The sequence below is a fragment of the Triticum aestivum genome, chromosome 4B, assembly GCF_018294505.1.
Source record: "Triticum aestivum cultivar Chinese Spring chromosome 4B, IWGSC CS RefSeq v2.1, whole genome shotgun sequence".
NCBI classification, from domain to species: domain Eukaryota; kingdom Viridiplantae; phylum Streptophyta; class Magnoliopsida; order Poales; family Poaceae; genus Triticum; species Triticum aestivum.
The window spans coordinates 45,467,798-45,474,010 of NC_057804.1; positions in this window are offsets into that span (position 1 = coordinate 45,467,798).

Here is a 6,213-nt window from a genome sequence, read left to right on the forward strand (position 1 = left end):
GGTCTTGCTGGTCTTGTTTTACCATTGTCGAAATGTCTTGTAAACCGGGATTCCGAGTCTGATCGGGTCTTCCTGGGAGAAGGTATATCCTTCGTTGATCGCGAGAGCTTATCATGGGCTAAGTTGGGACACCCCTGCAGGGTATAATCTTTCGAAAGTCGTGCCTGCGGTTATAGGCAGATGGGAATTTGTTAATGTCCGGTTGTAGATAACTTGACACCAGATCTGAATTAAAACGCTTCAACCGCGTGTGTAGCCGTGATGGTCTCTTTTCGGCGGAGTCCGGGAAGTGAACATGGTTTCTGGGTTATGTTTGACGTAAGTAGGAGTTCAGGATCACTTCTTGGTCATTGCTAGTTTCACGACCGTTCCGCTTGCTCTCTTCTCGCTCTTATTTGCGTATGTTAGCCACCATATATGCTTAGTCGCTGCTGCAACCTCACCACTCTACCCCTTCCTTTCCCTTTAAGCTTTGGTAGTCTTGATACCCATGGTAATGGGATTGCTGAGTCCTCGTGGCTCACAGATTACTACAACAACAGTTGCAGGTACAGGTTGTGCGATGATCATGACGTGAGAGCGATGTTTGCTTATTTTGGAGTTCGTCTTCTGCGCCTTCTTCGATCAGGGGATAGGTTCCAGGTCGGTAGCCTGGGCTAGCAGGGTGGACGTCATTTGAGTTTCTGTTTGTGTTTCATCCGTAGTCGGATGTTGCTCTTATGTACTGTGATGTTGTATTCGTGTGGCATTGTATGCCTCTTGTATGTATCCCCATCTATTATGTAATGTTGATGTAATGATATCCACCTTGCAAAAGCGTTTCAATATGCGGGTCTATCCTTGGTGGGACCTTCGAGTTCCTTTTGGATAGGGTCGCATATTGGGCGTGACACAAAATTACTGAGATACTCCGGTAGAATGAAAACCGAAAAGGTTGAGCCAACAATGAAAATGATTTGAAATTGATCTTGGAAAGGCATATGACTGATTGGATCCATTTTTACGTCACACTTGAAAAGAATTTGAGAGTAACTCCGGGGGAATTAGAAGAGTCAGGTAAGATCCTGGAAAAATACATGTGGGTTAGGGCCCACTGGAGAGATAACACCGTTGGAAAGGATTGATGAACAGATAGATGAAGCACCGGAACAATTGAAATATTTGAATGAGGTGGCAACCACGAATTAATTGGATCACAGACGAATCTCCTGAGATGTCTTCTGAACTCCGGAATGATTGAATGGCGAGAGGCAAATGAGCAAGGAGAACACTTGAGCCGAGGAAAAGAATATGATCAACCCGAAAAATTTGAATTGAGTGCACCGAAAAAAGAAAGGGATGAAGAATGACGAATGAGACGAGAATTCACCGGTTGAAATAATTGAGGGAAACCTGAAGAGGCTCCGCACAAATGAAATAGCTTCTCGAATAGATGCTCAGACTCCGGGAAGAAAAGGGGTGGGAGGGCGGGAAAAACACAGGCAACTGGAAGGGGGAACCGACGGATAACTTGAAGAGAAAACACCGGTTGAAATCATTGAGGAAAGAAAGAAAAGACTTCGCACGATTAGGATGGATACTCGATTACGGACTCTGGTTCCAAGATGAAAAAGGGTGGGCGGGTGGGAAAATAAAATAACTGAGGATTGAACTTGCAAAGATGAAGAGGCTTGAGTCAACTTGACGAGAAATGCACCGGATGAAAAGAGAAGATAACAAACGACCGGAAAACCAACTGCGTGAACCTAAAGAAAAATTTGAAGGGGAAGAGGAGTAATTCAAAACACCTACGTCAAGATTCCTTACCAGAGCGATGAAGGGGATGAGGAGTAAAAAGAATTCCTACTCTCCGATATAGCTAGAGTCCGAAAACAGTTTTCTTCTAGACTCAACAACGGCCAAACTACACGGTCAATCAAGGGGGCTCCTATGGTCGGTCGAGGCTCTGATACCAACTTGCGATACTACCCTAAAGAGACTCGAAGGTCCCACCAAGGATAGAACCGCATATTGAAACGCTTTTGCAAGGTGGATATCATTACATAAACATTACATAATAGATGGGGATACATACAAGAGGCATACAATGCCACACGAATACAACATCATCTTACATAAGAGCAACATCCGACTACAGATGAAACACAAACAGAAACTCAAACGACATCCACCCTGCTAGCCCGGGCTGCCGACCTGGAACCTATCCCCTGATCGAAGAAGAAGCAGAAGAACTCCAAAATAAGCAAACATCACTCTCGCGTCATGATCATCGCAAAACCTGTACCTACAACTGTTGTTGTAGTAATCTGTGAGCCACGAGGACTCAGCAATCCCATTACCATGGGTATCAAGACTAGCAAAGCTTAAAGGGAAAGGAAGGGGTAAAGTGGTGAGGTTGCAGCAGCGACTAAGCATATATGGTGGCTAACATACACAAATAAGAGCGAGAAGAGAGCAAGCGGAACGGTCGTGAAGATAGCAATGATCAAGAGGTGATCCTGAACTCCTACTTACGTCAAACATAACCCAAAACCCGTGTTCACTTCCCGGACTCCGCCGAAAAGATACCATCACGGCTACACATGCGGTTGATGCGTTTTAATTCGGATCTGGTGTCAAGTTATCTACAACCGGACATTAACAAATTCCCATCTGCCGCATAACCGCGGGCATAGCTTTCAAAAGTTTATACCCTGCAGGGGTGTCCCAACTTAGCCCATGATAAGCTCTCGCGATCAACGAAGGATATACCTTCTCCCAGGAAGACCTGATCAGACTCGGAATCCCGGTTTACAAGACATTTCAACAATGGTAAAACAAGACCAGCAAAGCCGCCCGATGTGCCGACAAATCCTGATAGGAGCTGCACATATCTCGTTCTCAGGGCACACCGGATAAGCGAAGCGTACAGGTACCAACGTAATCCAAGTTGCCAAGGAATGGTCCCGCACGGTGCTCTAGTTTGGACCAACACTCGGAGGAGCACTGGCCCGGGGGTAAATAAAGATGACCCTCGGGCTCCGGAAACCCAAGGGAAAAAGGGCTAGGTGAGGCAAATGGTAAAATCAAGGTTGGGCCTTGCTAGAGGAGTTTTATTCAAAGCGAACTATCAAGGGGGTCCCATAAATCACCCAACCGTGTAAGAAACGCAAAATCCGGGAACATAACACCGGTATGACGGAAACTAGGGTGGCAAGAGTGGAACAAAACACCAGGCATAAGGTATATAGATGCATTAATAATATAAGAGATATTGTGATATCCCAGCATAATCCTGTCCACCATGGAGCAATCTTCAACTTCACCTGCAACTAACAACACTATCAGAGGGGCTGAGCAAAGCGGTAACATAGCCAAGCAATGGTTTGCTAGGAAGGGTGAAAAGGTTAGAGGCTGACATGGCAAATTGGGAGGCTTGAAGAACATGTGATAGGTAGCACAACATAGCGATAGAACGAAGCAACTAGCATAGCAATGATAGTAGTGAGATCCATGGTAGCGGTCATCTTGCCTGAAATCCCGCAAGGAAGAAGAACGAGTCCATGAAGAAGACGAACGGATGAAGCCGAATCAAGCGTAGACGAACGAATCCTCACGATCACAACGAAACGGGAACTATCGAGAGAAGCACACAACATGGTAAACACACCACACATATAGAAGACATGATGCACAACCAAGCATGATGCATGACAAGGCTACATGAAGCTACTCATGGCAAGAGATGATGCAAACAAGAACAACACATCAAAGCAAGGTTAAATGGGGTCGGAAACAACATATAACAATTCCGGTAAGTCCTCATATGCAATTTTCGAAGTAGGTCCAGATCTGAATAAACCTTATGTTCAAGTTGTTAAACAGCAAATTAAGATGCACCAAGATGATCTACACGAGATTCTAGTCAAGTTACATATAAAGTTCATTTAGTTCGGAGCTACGTCCTAGAAGATATGAGCAAAATAAGTCAAACATGGCATTGATGCAAAATGCATACAAACATCAAGCAAACACCTCAAACAAGGATGCAACATGATAATATGAATCTACATGCAAAATCAAGCAAGTTTCATATAGAGCACACTCAAAACGGAGCAACGGTTCAACACATACTCTATACAAGTTTAAAGGACAAGCTGTCCAAAACAGCAACTAGGCATATTGCAAGCATAAAAACAATATGCTACAGCACCTCAACATAAGAACAAAAGGCATGGGCATGATGTACAGGTAAAGCATAAAAAAACATGAACACTGAGCTATCTCCAGAAAATACTAGAACATGCTCAAAAACACATGGCAAGATTGCAAATACTAACAGTTTCAGATTTTGCAGAAATAACATCAGGTTGCAATGTTTAGAGCTATAAACCAACATGTTACAGGAACTTAACATGGTAAACAAAGGCATGGCATGAATCTACTAATTGCATAGAACAAAAGTCCTTTACTGGCCATGAGCCAAAAAGGATCAGAAGATATGATGGCACCCATGTAAACATGGCAAATGATATGACAGATTCAAACATGGCAGGAACAACGATAAGTAGGCATGTTGGTGAGCTTGTACCACTCATCACAGAGCATCACATGGCATAGAAAGGTAACTAACAGTAAGATGGCATGTTTATGAAGCCATACATGGCAAGATCAAGTTCATAGGGTGCATGGATCACTAGCAAAACACATGGCAAAACTGAACTTCATGTTAACAGGCTGACAGAAACATTATTTAGCAATTTGAGAGCAAGATTACAACAAGCTACAACAGGCTATAAATGCAACCAGGGGCATGGATGGATATAGAATGACATGTGTAACAAAACATCCTTAGTGAATATCTACAGATCATGCATAGAATGACTAGTAGCAACAGTTTTACATGGCAACAAAATATAACGGAGTCAGCCTAGCAAAACAGCAACAGCAAGTACCCTACTTAACAAGCTTGATGCACTCACTACAAGACTCACAAAAATACATGGATTGCACCACTGTAAAGATGGCATGACATAGTTCAAAACACATGTAGACAACAAGCTCATAAGATGCACACATCATATGCAACAAAAATGATAAATCACCAAGTTGTAACAGTTTCAGCCGATTAACATCATATAGCACTCTTGCAACGAAACTTCGGGCCTCAGGATGGACTCAAAAAAACATGGCACAATGGAATGGAATGTAGAGCATCTCATAACGAACATTTTGACATATTACACGCACGAAACGGAGCTACGGATGCAGAGTGATGATGCGATGAACATGGGCACAAAATGTCAAAAATATCAGGGACTTGGAGGAATTTCGGGGTCAACCTCGCTCAGATGTGGATCGGGCACGGTTGACGAGCTTGTACCACTCACCACAGAGCATTACATAGCATAGAAAGATAACCAACAGTAAGATGACATGTTTATGAAGCTATACATGGCAAGATCAAGTTCATAGGGTGCATGGATCACTAGCAAAACACATGGCAAAACTGAACTTCATGTTAACAGGCTGACGGAAACACTATTTAGCAATTTGAGAGCAAGATTACAACAAGCTACGGTAGGCTATAAATGCAACCAGGGGCATGGATGGATAGAGAATGATATGTATAACAAAACATCCTTACTGAATATCTACACATCATGCATAGAATGACTAGTAGCAACAGGTTTACATGGCAACAAAATATAACAGAATCAGCCTAACAAAACAGCAACAACAAGTACCCTACTTAACAAGCTTGATGCACTCACAACAAGACTCACAAAAATACATGGATGGCACCACTGTAAAGATGGCATGACATAGTTTAAAACACATGTAGACATCAAGCTCATAAGATGATCACATCAAATGCAACAAAAATGACAAATCACCAAGTTATAACAGTTTCAGCAGATTAACATCATATAGCACTCTTGCAACGAAGATTTGGGCCTAAAGATGGACTCAAACAAACATGGAACAATGGAATGAAATGTAGAGCATCTCATAACAAACAATATGAAATATTACACGCACGAAACGGAGCTATGGATGCAGAGTTATGATGCGATGAACATGGGCACAAAATGTCAAAATATCAGGGACTTGGAGGAATTTCGGGGTTAACCTCGTTCAGATCTGGATCGGGCACGGTTGACGAGGTTCGCCAGAGAGGATGTGGTGGCGGCCGGAGCTTGAGGAGATCATCGGAGAGGGCGGGGATGCCGG